The 15,164-nt window shown below is 36.4% G+C and overlaps 7 non-coding genes across 7 annotated transcripts; 5 read left to right on the top strand and 2 right to left on the bottom strand.

Moving 5' to 3' along the window:
- Positions 1-3,197: 3,197 nt before the first annotated feature.
- Positions 3,198-3,270, bottom strand: Trnat-ugu. Its single transcript has one exon. It is a non-coding gene; the product is annotated as a tRNA-Thr (tRNA).
- Positions 3,271-3,894: 624 nt separating this feature from the next.
- Positions 3,895-3,967, top strand: Trnat-ugu. Its single transcript has one exon. It is a non-coding gene; the product is annotated as a tRNA-Thr (tRNA).
- A 1,016-nt stretch (positions 3,968-4,983) lies between these two features.
- On the bottom strand, positions 4,984-5,056 carry Trnat-agu. The gene has a single exon. It is a non-coding gene; the product is annotated as a tRNA-Thr (tRNA).
- An 873-nt stretch (positions 5,057-5,929) lies between these two features.
- Trnat-agu lies at positions 5,930-6,002 on the top strand. Its single transcript has one exon. It is a non-coding gene; the product is annotated as a tRNA-Thr (tRNA).
- Positions 6,003-6,681: 679 nt separating this feature from the next.
- Trnat-agu lies at positions 6,682-6,754 on the top strand. The gene has a single exon. It is a non-coding gene; the product is annotated as a tRNA-Thr (tRNA).
- Positions 6,755-8,474: 1,720 nt separating this feature from the next.
- On the top strand, positions 8,475-8,547 carry Trnat-ugu. The gene has a single exon. It is a non-coding gene; the product is annotated as a tRNA-Thr (tRNA).
- Positions 8,548-9,893: 1,346 nt separating this feature from the next.
- On the top strand, positions 9,894-9,966 carry Trnat-agu. The gene has a single exon. It is a non-coding gene; the product is annotated as a tRNA-Thr (tRNA).
- The last annotated feature ends 5,198 nt before the right edge of the window (positions 9,967-15,164 follow it).

Raw genomic sequence — 15,164 nt, 5'->3', positions numbered from 1 at the left:
GTGTCTTCCCTCTGAGGTCTGAGCTCTGAATCACTACTGGTAATTGCTTTAGGTATACTCGAAGTTCTGGAATTGATTCCTGGAACTCTTATAGGTCACTTTCTTCCTCTAAAGATGATCTAGACATCTTACATTGTTGACCTCAAAGAGATTAGATAAGGCGTCGGAGGCGAGTCCAGTCAACGTCGTCATGTATCACAAAATGCGCTAAAATACATATTTTATTCTTATTTCTTTACTACATATGTAATTTCGCTCAGATAAAAAAATTTGTCAGGTTTTCTCTAACACTGTGAATTTGCTGTAACACAACCATTTAAAAACTTTACCACGCATTAAGACCAAGGACGCCCGAACACTAATGGGTGATACTTCCCAGTGAAACATCGACTTCCTCATCCCAAATGACACCTGAATGAAAATGGGACACTCCTGTGCTTCCCTGCCTCCCAGTCAGATAAAAAGTCTAGACAGGAAGGTTTAGCATGCACACGCCATCTGTCTGACCTGATATCTAGTAGCAATATCTGCTCCAGTTCCGGAATTTGGTACTGGCCAGCTAATGTCTATGCTTGGTAATATCTCATAATTCCTTTGTGTTTAATGATTGGCTGCAAATCACGTAAAATAAAATAAACTTAAGTAATAATAACAATGCTAATAAAGATAATGATAATATTAACAGTCATGATACATTTGCCATCATTATTATCTTTATCATTATCATTATTATCATTATTACTTTTATTATGCATATACCTACTTGCACCCCCTCTCTATACCTGCTCCTGTTATTTTCTCAGACCCTCATGTTATAATCAGAAGTAATTAGTCTTGTCTGTATTGCCTTTTCTGTTATACCGTAGAACCCAAGTTCCGCTCCCATGAGATATAGGACAAAAGTGGGGAGATGTATTGTTATATAGACCTTGCATGGAAGTGAGCTGTAACTTAAATACAGGTTTATGGGTTTCACGACTCTGTTAGTATAAACTTTGCCGATGTTTTATCTCACTTCAGTCAATATAATAGCAAATGATTTTATTTATCATCTGCATGTCAGCTCCTGCATATTAACATATGAACCATAATCAGCAAACGGTTTTAAGTATAATACTTGTCTTGTTGATATGCTACTAGGGCCAAGCACTTCATTAAAAATGGACTGCACGTCGTGTATGCCATTAACTAATGATGCGCGTTTCCCTATTCTCTTCATGTAAAATTTCCTCAATAATAAGGACACTGATAAGTTTCTGCTTCCAAGAATGATCGAACTCCTGGTCTCTGGTTTACTAGACCAGCGATCTAGCCACTGAGTTATGGAGGCTTCACTGTATTATGAGGGTAATAGTACACAGTTTAAACAGAGACTTCATGAAAAACTCATGTAGCGTTTTTCGTAAGTTTGTTAATTCAAAATTTGCAGCATGTGAATATTGTGAGTTTTTAATATTCATACTGGTTCTGCATGACAATAATTACATATTGACTTTACAACCACAACCAGCTAAAGGCTTCATGAAAAGGAATACTTTTTTTTCCCGGTGCCTGCAATCAGTATTGCAACACGGACCAAGTACTGATTAAATATGGACTGTATGCCGTTAGCTTATTTTGTCTGCATCTCTATTCTTCGTGTTAAGGTTTTTCTGTAACAAAATGACAAATATATTTTTGAGAATTCATCTGGCTCGGGTTTTTACTACCAGCCCACACTAGCTAGAGGCTTTCATGAAAAGGACATATTTGTTTTTAGAGTGCTGGAATCAGATTCAATCGACCAAGTACCTGATTAAATAATGGACTGTATGACGGCGCTTTTTTATATTACATCCTATTCTTGGGGTGGTTAAGGGTTTTCGAAATTTCTGCCAAGGAGAATGAAACCTGTTAGGAGTTCTAGAAGCTTCTACCACTGAGCTAGGGGGCATTTCCTTCTTAAACGGGTTGCTGATAGTGAAATGGTTAAATTGCACTGGAACACCAACATCAACCTCCCTAATGGAATCCTCTCATTCGAGAGAATTTACATCACTATTGGTGATGGGAGATATTGACGGCTGCCATATTTAGCATCCCTACGAAAAAAAGAAAAAAAAAATCTAAGCCATTTACGCCGGCGGGTGGATTACAAAAAAAAATTTTGCTGCCAAGGGTAGGGATGTAAACGAGTTATCGGTAGTTCTCACAGGCCAGGAGTTCGATCCTCCTTGGAGGCAGTAAGCTATTGGTATATACGAGGTATTGTCTATGTTTATTCAGCACTTGCTTTCAGTGCTATATTGTGCTCCTGTTTTGTTGTTCTTGTCAGTCTACAAGAGAAAGTATGCATGATGTATAACGATAAATAATGTATTTGGTTAATCGCCTATTTTTTCTGAAATCTGATTGCTCATGCATGTGCAGCAATTATATAAAAATGCAGCCTGCTTCTAGACGACGTTTATATAAAACAGATCACACCACTGCTGATTTACTGAACATTCGAGGAAGGCTTAGAGAGAAAACTTAAACTCTGGTCCTCTGGTCCACCTATATTTTATCAAAAAAAGGCAATACAAACCAGATAGAATATTCTGATTATAGCACGAAAAAGCGAGAGCGAGAATAAAATATATATGACTGGCAGATCTAGTTTAGTTACCTTGCTATGACAATAACATTAATAACAGTAATATCCTTGAGAACAACTAAATACCCTGCACGTCTGTCTGTATGTCTGTATTCTGTTGATATCGATTTTTCTCAATAAAATAAAGGACAAGGACAATGATCACTTATTGCCTCCAAGGGAGATCAAACTCCTCTGATCTGCTTTACTACACCAGCATTTGTTACTGAGCAAAGAAACAGTACTTGTGTTAAAACAGGATTTTTTTTTTCACATGTCATGCAATACTTACGGCTCTCACATATTTGTAACTCAAATTTCGCTGTAGGTAGATATTCTGATATTTATATTATTTTATTACGGCCATCCATACTATCTCTTGAATACTAACTCTATAATCATAATCACCAAAAAGTTTAAGGGGTGCAATATCTACCTACTACTGGGTACTGGCAACCGGTGCTAAATCATAGAGAAGTACTGAAAAAAAAACATGGACTGCACCTCGAGTATACCATTGGTCACTTGTGTGTCTCCCTCTACTTAAAGTTTTTAATCAATATAAAGAAAAAATATCACTTACTGCCTCCAAGGAGGATCGAACTCCTGGCCTCTGGTTTACAAGACCAGCGCTCTAGCCACTGAGCTATGGAGGCTTCTTATCGTTAGTTAAGAAACAGTACATAAATCTTCCGCAAGATATAGACGGAAAACTGCAAGAAAGGAACTGACTATGTTAAAGAGAAACCTTACCCTCAAACGTAGAATGCTCATTACAGCCTTTAGCGGAATGTGTTGATAGTCTTAGTCTAATGGTTTCGTCAGGAGGGATCAGAGCAGGATATGCATCTATCTAACCTGATATCTAGTCGTAGCAATATTTGCTCCAGTTCCAGTATTTAGTACTGGCCAGCTAGTGTCTATGTGTGATAGTATCTCGCAATTCCTTTGTGTTCAGTGATTGGCTGCATATCATGTGGGTAAACTAAAGTAATAATAAAACACTAATAAAGATAATGATAATGTCAATAATAATCATGATACCATTGCCATCATTATCATTATCATTACCATTGTTATCATTATTACTATTTGTATTACGTATATACCTAGTTGCATCCCCTTCCTTTACCTGCTCCTGTTATTTTATCTAACACTCATGTTACAATCAGAAGTAATTTGTCTTATCTGTATTGCGTCTATATCTTGCATCTGGATGAAACTCGCTTAAGGGCCATGAACGCTTGCACTTTACATAGTTTCTTACTTTCCGATAAGAAGCCTCCATAGCTCAGTGGCTAGAGCGCTGGTCTTGTAAACCAGAGGCCAGGAGTTCGATCCTCCTTGGAGGCAGAAAGTGATATTTTTTCTTTATATTGATTAAAAACTTTAAGTAGAGGGACACACGCACACAACCGACTAATGGTATACACGAGGTGCAGTCCACGTTTTCATCACTTTTCAATGATTTAGCACAGGTTGCCAGCATCCAGTAGAAAGTAGATATTGCTCCCCGTAAATCTTTTGGTAATTATGATTATAAAGTTAGTCTGCATGGCCGTAATGAAATAAGATAAATATCACAATATCTACCTACAGCGAAATTAGAGTGACAAACATGTGAAAACCATATGTACTGCATGACATGTGATAAAATCCTGTTTTAACACAAGTACTGTTTCTTTGACTGTGAGGAAGCTTTCTTTGCTCAGTAGCAAGTGCTGGTCTAGTATAGCAGATCATAGGCAAGGAGCTTGATCTTCCTTGGAGGCAATAAGTGATCATTGTCCTGTATTTTATTGAGAAACGTTGATATCAATAGAATACAGATATTATTGGTAATGACATACGTATAGTCTATAAAGCACTTGTTCTCAATGACATTGCTATTATTAATGTTACTGTTATGGCAAGGTAACCCCCCTAGATATGCCAGTCATATGTATTCTATTCTCGCTCTCGTTCAGTCTCTCGTGTTATAATCAGAAGTATTCTATCTGGTTTGTCTTGCCTTTTTTGATAAACTGTAGCTGGACCAGAGGACCAGAATTTAAATTTCTCACTAAGCTCCACTCGAATGAGCTGTAGGTCAGCAGTGGTGTGATCTGTTTTATATAAATCTCGCCTAGAAGCGGGCTGAAGTATTAATATACCTGATGGGCATGTATGATCAATCAGATTTCCAAAAAAATATGCGAATTCTGGTTGGCTGTCTACGGTTGAAAATAAACCAAATACATTATTTATCATTATACAGCATGTATGTCATTTCTTGTAGATTGTCAATATAAACAAAAAGGAGCACAATATAGCACTAAAAGGAAGTGCTGATTGAACATGCACAATACCTCGTATATGCCAATAACTTTCTTCCCCAAGGAGGATCGAACTCCTGGCCTCTGGTTTACTAGACCAACCCTTTAGCCACTAAGGTATGGAGGCTCTTTTCTCTTAAGAATAAACATCACATATGTTATGGCAAGAGTCCATACTCCACTTTTAGGTTTCACAACTCTGTTAATAGATATTCGCTACATGTCAATATTGCAAAATCTGTTTTATCTTGTTTCATCCCAGTTAATACCAAATAATTTAACTGATTATGATTGTGCATACGATATGTATTCTAACTTCATAACTATAATAACCAACACCTTTTAGGTGCAATAGTTATCTTGGTATGCCAATGACACGAAGTACTTTATTAAGCATACACTGCATGGCATGTATGTCTTTAGCTAATGATGCCTATCAAACTCTTCTCTTTATGTCCAGCTTTCTCAATAAATCAAAGGACAATAATCACTTCTGCCTCCAAGTACGACCATGCTCCTGCCTTCTGGTGTACTAGAATAACAATCTAGCCACTGAATAATGAAGGCCTCTCTACTTTGGTGAAGCAGTAAAAAAGAAAAAAAGGCCTGAAACATTCGTGCAACACATTATGATTGTCCTGGGGCTTGCAACCAATGTTACATCATACCATAACCCATGAACTTCATGAACTGTCTATAACTGGTTTACATCCCTACCCTTGACAGCAAATATTTCTTGGAAGAACAGCTCTCTGTAATCCACCCACCGGCGTAAATGGCTTTGATTCTTTTTTTTTTTTTTTTTTGTAGGGATGTTAAATATGGCAGCTCTCGATATCTCTATCGCCAATAGTGATATAAATTATGGAAAGAAAAACACCGCCTCATCAGACTTTTTTTCGCATGAGAGGATTACATTAGGAAGCTGAACTTGGTGTTCCAGTACTATTTAACCATTTCACTTACAATATGTCTGCTAATTCTAATTTTACGAAAGGAAGCCTCCATAGCTCAGTGGCTAGAGCGCTGATCTAGTAAACCAGAGACCAGGAGTTCGATTCTCCTTGGAGGCAGAAAGTGATCATTGTCCTTTATGTTACAGAAAAGCCTTAACACGAAGAACAGAGGAGCAGACAAAATAAGCTAATGGCTTACAGTCCATATTTAATCAGTAGTCGGTCCGTGTTGTAATACTGATTGCAGGCACCAGAACAAAAAGTATTGCTCTCCTTGAAGCCTTCAGCTGGTTGTGGTTGTAAGATCAATGTGGTGTACTAGAATAACAGTCTAGCCAATGAATAATGAAGGCCTCTCTACTTTAGTGAAGCAGTAAAAAAGAAGAAAAAAGTCATGAAATATTCGTGCAACACATGATACATGTCTTGTCCTGGGGCTTGCAACCAATGCTACATCATACCATAACCCATGACTTCATGAACTGCCTATAACTGTTTTGCATCCCTACCCTTGACAGAAAATATTTCTTGGAAGAACAACTCTCTGTAATCCACCCACCGGGGTAAATGGCTTAATTTTTTTTTTTTTTTTTTTTTTTTTTGTAAAGATGCTAAATATGGCAGCTGTCAATATCCCCATTGCCAATTGTGATGTAATTTATGTAAAGAAAAACACCACCTCATCAGACTTTTTTTCGCATGAGAGGATTACATTAGGAAGCTGAAATTGGTGTTCCAGTACTACTTAACCATTTCACTTATAATATGTCTGCTAATTCTAATTTAACGAAAGGAAGCCTCCATAGCTCAGTGGCTAGAGCGCTGGTCTAGTAAACCAGAGGCCAGGAGTTCGATTCTCCTTGGAGGCAGAAAGTGATCATTGTCCTTTTTGTTACAGAAAAGCCTTAACACGAAGAATAGAGGAGCAGACAAAATAAGCTAATGGCTTACAGTCCATATTTAATCAGTAGTCGGCCCGTGTTGTAATACTGATTGCAGGCACCAGAACAAAAAGTATTGCTCTCCTTGAAGCCTTTAGCTAGTTGTGGTTGTAAGGTAAATGTGCAATTACTGCCATGCATAGCAAGAACGAATATAAAAAAACTCACAATATTCACTTGCTGCAAATTTTGAATTAACAAACTTGAACATGAACATTTAATGAATCCTTAGTTTAAAATGTGTACTAATAATCTTATAATACAGTGAAACTACCATAGCTCAGTGGGTAGAACGCTGGTCTAGTAACCAGAGGCTAGGAGTTCGATCCTCCTTGGAGGCAGAAAGTCATCATTGTCCTTAATGTTACTGAGGAAACGCGAATCATTAGTTAATGGCATACACGACGTGCAGTCCATTTTCTATGTTTGGCCCCAGTAGCATATCAACAAGACAAGTATTACATTTAAAACCTCTCGCTGATTATGGTTAATATGTTAATATGCAGGAGCTGACATGTACATGACAAACAAAATAATTTGCTATTATTTTGACTGAAGTGAGATAAAACCCATAAGTGCTGTATGGTAATTTTATGAACCCTTGCTTTAATACTTTAATAAATGCACCGTCTCCTTTGCATCTACTGTGGAAGCATTCATAACTCAGTGGATAGTTCACAGGTATAATAAACCAGAGGCTAGCAGTTTGATCCTTCTAGGGAGCATAGATCAAATAGCATACATGCGTTACAGTCCATGTTTACTCAGTACTTTCACTAAGTGGTATACTGTATCCTCCTGTATTAGTGATCCTATAAATCTATATGCATGGCTGTAATGAATTTAAAAATCGTTTTATCATAACTCTTTATAAGACTTCGGGTATAGCTGCTACCCATCGACCCATCAGAATTTACCTAACTTATCAGAAATCTTTGTGCCAGTTGCATATATTTAAGTTACAGCTCACTTCCATGCAAGGTCTATATAATAAGAGATCTCCCCACTGCTGTCCTACATCTCATGTGAGCGGAACTTAGGTTCTACGGTATAACAGAAAAGACAATACAGATAAGACAAATTACTTCTGATTATAACACGAAAGTTAGATAAAATAACAGGAGCAGGTATAGGGTTGGGGTGCAACTAAGTATGTGCGTTATAAAAATAGTAATAATGATAACAATGGTAATTATAATGATAATGATGGCAGTGGTATCATGATTGTTATTGATATTATCATTATCTTTAATAGTATTAGTATTATTACTTTAGTTTAGTTTATTCACATGATATGCAGCCAATCACTGAACATAAAGGGATTGCGAGATACTATCACACATAGACACTAGCTGGTCAGTACCAAATACTGGGACTGTAGCAGATATTGCTACTAGATATCAGGCTAGACAGATGCATATCCTGCTCTGATCCCTCCTCATGAGACCATCAGACTAAGACAGTCAACGCATTCTGTTAAAAGTTGTAATGAGTAATCTACGTTTGATGATAAGGTTTCTCAGTAACATAGTGAGTTCCGTTCTTGCAGTTTTCCGTCTATATCTTGCATCTGGATAAAACTCGCGGAAGGGCTGCATGACCATAAACGCTTGTAATTTACGTACTGTTTCTTACCTTACGAAAAGAAGCCTCCATAGCTCAGTGGCTAGAGCGCTGGTCTTGTAAACCAGAGGCCAGGAGTTCGATCCTCCTTGGAGGCAGAAAGTGATATTTTTTCTTTATATTGATTAAAAAAATTAAGTAGAGGGAGACACACACATAACTGACTAATGTTATACAAGAGGTGCAGTCCATGTTTTTTTTTTTTTTTTTTTTTCAGTACTTCTCAATGATTTAGCACCGGTTGCCAGCACCCAGTAGTAGGTAGATATTGCACCCCTTAAACCTTTTGGTGATTATGATTATAGAGTTTGTATTCAAGAGATGGTATGGATGACCGTAATAAAATAAGATAAATATTAGAATATCTACCTACAGCGAAATTTGAGTTATAAATATGTGAAAGCCGTTAGTCCTGCATGACATGTGAAAAAAAATCCTGTTTTAACACAATTACTGTTTTTTTGCTCAGTAACAAGTGCTGGTTTAGTAAAGCAGATGAGAGGCCAGGAGTTTGATCTTCCTTGGAGGCAATAAGTGATCATTGTCCTTGTCCTTTATTTTATTGAGAAAAATCGATATAAATAGAATACAGACATACAGACAGACGTGCAGTGTATATAGTTGTTCTCAATGATATTACTGTTATTAATGTTATTGTCATAGCAAGGTAACCCCCCTAGATCTGCCAGTCATATATATTCTATTCTCGCTCTCGCCTTTCGTGCTATAATCAGAATATTCTATCTGGTTTGTATTGCTTTTTCGTGCTTTAATCAGAAGTATTCTATTTGCTTTTTTTGATAAACTGTAGCTGGACCAGAGAACCAGAGTTTAAGTTTTCTCTTTAAGCCTTCCTCGAATGTGCAGTAGATCAGCAGTGGTGTGATCTATTTTATATAAACCTCGTCTAGAAGCGGGCTGCATTTTTATATACCTGCTAGGCATGCATAAGCAATCAGATTTCGGAAAAATAGGCGAATAAACCAAATACATAATTTATCATTATACATCATTCATACTTTCTCTTGTAGACTGACAAGATCAACAAAACAGGAGCACAATATAGCACTAAAAGCTTGTGCTGAATAAACATAGGCAATACCTCGTATATACCAATAGCTTACTGCCTCCAAGGAGGATCGAACTCCTGGCCTGTGAGAACTACCGATAACTCGTTTACATCCCTACCCTTGGCAGCATTTTTTTTTTTTTGGGGGGGGGAAGAAGTGCTTTCTGTAATCCACCCGCCGGCGTAAATGGCTTAGATTTTTTTTTCTTTTTTTCGTAGGGATGCTAAATATGGCAGCCGTCAATATCCCCACCACCAATAGTGATGTAAATTCTCTCGCATGAGAGGATTCCATCAGGAAGGTTGAAGTTGGTGTTCCAGTGCTATTTAAACATTTCGCTTATATGTCTGCTAATTCTAATTTTAAGAAAGGAAGCCTCCATAGCTCAGTGGCTAGAGCGCTGGTCTAGTAAACCAGAGGCCAGGAGTTCGATTCTCCTTGGAGGCAGAAAGTGATCATTGTCCTTTATGTTACAGAAAAACCTGTACACGAATAATAGAGATGGTGACAAAATAAACTAACGGCATACAGTCCATATTTAATTAGTATTTGGTCCGTATTGCAATACTGATTGCAGGCACCAGAACAAAAAGTATTCCTCTTCATGAAGCCTTTAGCTGGTTGTGGTTGTAAAGTCAATGTGTAATTATTGTCATGCATAACCAGAATTAATATAAAAAAAAAAACTCACAATATTCACTTGCTGCAAATTTTGAATCAACAAACTTACGAAAAACGCTACATGAATTTTTCCATGAAGTCTTGGTTTAAACTGTGTACTATTACCCTCGTAATACAGTGAAGTCTCCATAACTCAGTGGCTAGATCGCTGGTCTAGACCAGAGACCAGGAGTTCGATCATTCTTGGAGGCAGAAACTTATCATTGTCCTTATTATTATTGAGGAAATTTTACACTAAGATAATAGGGAAACGCGCATCATTAGTTAATGGCATACACGACGTGCTGTTAATTTTTAATGAAGTGCTTGGCCCTAGTAGCATATCAACAAGATAAGTATTATACTTAAAACCTTTTGCTGATTATGGTTAATATGTTAATGTGCAGGAGCTGACATGCAGAGATAATAAATCCATTTCTATTGTTTTACTGAAGTGAATAACATGGCAAGTTTACTACAGAGTCGTGAATACCATAAACCTTATTTATTACAGCTCACTTCCATGCAGTCCTATATAATAATCTCCCCATTTTGTCCTATATCTCATGGGAGCGGAATTGTTCTACGTATAACAAGCAATCGACAAGATAATTATTCTGATTATAACATGAGGTCTGAGAAAATACACATGATGCAGGTATATGGAGGGGGTCAGTATGGTATATGCATAATGACGTAAAGTATAATGATAATGTAAAGATAATAAGATGGCAATGTGTTCATGACTGTTAATATTATCATTATCTTTATTACGTTGTTATTAATTACTTAGTTTTTTATTTTACGTGATATCAGCCAATCATTAACACAAGTGTAGAAAATACCAGCATAGACTTATGGCCATACTATTTCCGAACTGGGCAATATTTGCTCTAGATATCAGGTCGACAGATGCGTGTGCATGCTAAACTTCCTGTCCTAGACTTTTTATCTGACTGTAGCAGGGAACACAGGAGGCCCATTTCATACAGGTGTCATTTTGGATGAGGAAGTCGATGTTGGAATACTGCATCTTTTTTCACCCGATATCCTAGATTTTTTTTTTTTTTTTTTTTTTTTTTTTTTTTAGCTAAATCCCATTAGTGTTCGGGCGTCCTTGGTCTTAATCAGTGGTAACCGATTTAATGGTTGTTTTCGCAATTCATGGGCTGCTTTAGAGAAAACCTGACTTTTCTTATCTGAGCGAATTACTGTAGAAGTAAGAATATAATAGAAAACTAATTATTTTAGCGCTTTGTGATACATGACGACGTTGACTGACTCGCCTCCGACGCCTTTTCTATCTCTTTTAGGTCACAGTAGTTGTCCTAGCTTCTTTGAGGAAGAAAGTGACCTATAAGAGTTCCGGTATCAATCGAACTTCGAGTATACCTAAGCAATTCCAAGTGATTCAGCTCGACCTCGTTTGGGAAGCACGACGAGATTTGCCGACCGTAGCGCAGCAGGTCCCGATCAAGGGTCGTAGAGTGCCGATTGAGATGAAGGTTTTCGTCTATGTGGCAGCTTTAGTTGACAGAATTGCCTATAGATACAGTTCGTAAGAGCCGCAAAGTAATTAATTTTTATTGCACACCACGAATACTTGCTGATATACTTATCTTTGTGCTGTGACCCTTATTCGATGTCGATTGTTATTCACGTTTTTCCTACTTCTTTCGTTCTATATTCCGGGTTTAGCTCGAAATGCGCAATGGCATCTGATAAAAATAGAATTGTCATATTCGAGTGCCCCCTTTTGGCAGGAACATATTCCTGCTGAGGGGTTCACCAAGTGTCATCTATAACCATAACTCATGGACGGCTGTTAGAAGTTGCCATTTGCGACTAGTTAACCACGATCTCTTGAAGCATGTTTTCCTAGGAGGAACTACTTTCTGTTTCCACCCACCGAATATGGACAATTAAGTCTATATTTCATTGGTATAATAAATTTGACACTAATGTCTCCATCACCAACTGGATGTGAAGAATGGTATGAAAGGCACAATAGAAGAGTGGAGATGACGAAGTTGCTTATCTGATTCTTTTTTTTCGCAAGTGTCCACATTCAGAGCTCAAGTTGAGTGTTCCGATCTCTACTCCCAAGTATGATCCTGCCTTTATACCGGAAACAATTCTGCTTTAAATAGCTAAATAATAATAAAAAATAATAAACAAATATGCATAGTGTCAGCTCTGGCAGAAAAGCGTCTAACTGCATCTAGATGAACTCCAGAGGCTGCATTACTAGTGTTTTCTTACTTTCCATAAGAAGCTTCATAGCTCAGTGGCTATGAGCGCGGTCTTGTAAACCAGAGCCATAGAGTTCGATCCTCCTTGGGCTAAGTTTTTTTTAGTTTAATATAAATGGAAACTTGAGTAAGGATACACAACACAACTGACTAAGGTATCACGAGTGCAGTCCATTTTTCAATCACTTTTCAATAATTCAGCCAGGTGCCAGGATCCTTAAAGTAAAGTAATTGGTAATTGATGTTTATAAGTTAGCTTTCATGGCCGTAAAGAAAGATGATTCCATATCACCATACAAGCCAGGACAAAATTATCGGGTATAAAATAGTGAAAACGGAAGAATTTCGGCGTGAATGTGTAATCGTCTTTAACACAAGTAATGATCTTTGACTGTAAAGGAGCTTTATTGCTCAGTGTCAAGTCGGGTTTCTAGTATAGCGATCATAGCCCGCGGCAGATTATACAGGTAAGATAGGACGCGAGAATTTGGTGTGGTGTACATTTCGTCCTAAACATGGTCTCAATAGTGGCCTGCGAATCACGTAGATTCTCGTGTCGTCTGTTTGTTTCAACTATACACCGCGGCATTTGACATGTCAAAATAGCGTATCGCCGCTTGCTTTCTGATGTGGCAAACAAAGTGGTGGAATCCTAGATACTTATTTTTCATCGCTTTCCCAAGAATGAGGATAGTAATTTAATTCGGTTCATAATTTGAAATTGGTAAACTAAGAGATAATCCTAAGATACGAAATATGATGGCACTCGGAAAGAGGAGTAATATTTACATCATTGTACCAAATTATGTTGCAGAACTATAGATTAATTAAATAATCGATTATCTCGTGGACTTGGTCACGAAGACTATGTGTTTTCCTCTTGCCCTTAAATACTAGGTAAACAATGTTCTTGGGGGTTCTTAGGGCATGCACCCAACCTGAAGATTTTTCGTATTGGTTTTTTACTTTTCCATTATAGCACGGAAGAATTTTTCATATTCATACAACACACACATACAACATAATATACATATCAATTACATATATATATATACTATATATACATATATATATATATATATATATATATATATACATATATATACATATTATATTACATATACTATCATCTATATATATAGTATATATATCTATCTATATATGTATATTATATATTTGATATATATACATATATATATATATATATATATAATATGTATATATATATGTATATATATTGTATATATATAGTATATATATGTATAATATATGTTATATATGTATATATATATGTGTATATATATGTATATATATTATATATATATATATATATATATATATATATATATATATATATAAAATTCCACCTGACCTTTTAATTCTTTATCATTAGTTCCATAGTACTCCTTTCACATACAAAGAGACAGATAAAGCAAAAAATTTCCGATTCTCCGATTGAATTTATATTCCATATGTACTAAGCATTATATCAGTTTCTTTATGCATTAATATTTATGAGATCTTTCCCACCTGCTTAGTATTTCCCAAAATTAGAGATTTTCATGCTACCTATTATTTTATTCAGAACCTGGTGGAAATCATGACCTTCAAACAAATTGCAGAAAAGACAGACCTAAAAGAAACTGTACATCTAAATTACTTCACAGATACAGAACAAGTCAAAAGACTATTAAAGAAAATTGATGTGTTGAGGCAAGGTGCATTGGTTAACAAAAGTAAAGTTACCATCTGAGATAATAAATAATGTATCCAAGTACTTGAAAAGCTATGATCTAAAAATTTTTCAAGGCTCAGTTACAATATTCAGGTATTGCAGCAAAAGGCCGAAGGTACAGTAATGAACAGAGGGCATTTGCACTAAGCCTGTACTTTAAAAGTGCAAGGGCGTATAACTTCCTTTCCAAAATCTTTGTCTTGCCAACCCCCAGGATGCTTACGTACTGGCTAAATAGAATGACTTTTACACCTGGATGGAATTCACATATATTTGATATGCTAAACAAAAAATAAACAAGTGGGAGACTAAAGATCAAGTCTGTGGAGTAGTCTTTGATGCCATTTCCATAAAGTCTTTATTATAATACTGCCAAAGATCAGGTACATGGTATTGAAGATCTAGGCCAGCATGGAAGGTCTGAAAAAATAGCACAGTATGCAATGGTTTTCATGGCAAAGGGCCTAAGCAAGAAATGGAAACAGACATTGGGTTATTTTTTTCCATCATAGTAGTATTTCACCAACTACATTAAAATCAATGGTGTTAGAATGCTTAACTAAACTTAAAGACATAGGCTTCAAACCTAAAATTTCTTATTTGTGACCAGGATTCTTGCAATAGAAGTGTTAAACATATTAAATGTGGATGAAGACCATCCTTATCTTGACAACAGTGGTGATAAAGTTTACGTATTCTATGATACACCTCACCTTCTAAAAAGTACCAGAAATAATCTATTCGAACATAACATAATAGTAAATGGTACTTTCATTAAATGGCAGTATATAAAAGAGTTCTATGAAAAGGATCACATAATGGATATTCGCTTAGCACCTAAATTATATGACAAACACATATATCCAAACAATTTTGAGAAAATGCGGGTATGTCTTGCTGCCCAGGTATTTAGCAAGAGTGTTGCTGCTGGGATTTTTACACATGCCAAGTTAGGAGCGTTACCGAAGGATGCTATTCACACTGCTATTTTTTTTATA

The sequence above is a fragment of the Penaeus monodon genome, chromosome 14 (genome assembly GCF_015228065.2).
Source record: "Penaeus monodon isolate SGIC_2016 chromosome 14, NSTDA_Pmon_1, whole genome shotgun sequence".
Lineage (NCBI taxonomy): Eukaryota > Metazoa > Arthropoda > Malacostraca > Decapoda > Penaeidae > Penaeus > Penaeus monodon.
This window is presented reverse-complemented; position numbering and strand designations above follow the sequence as displayed.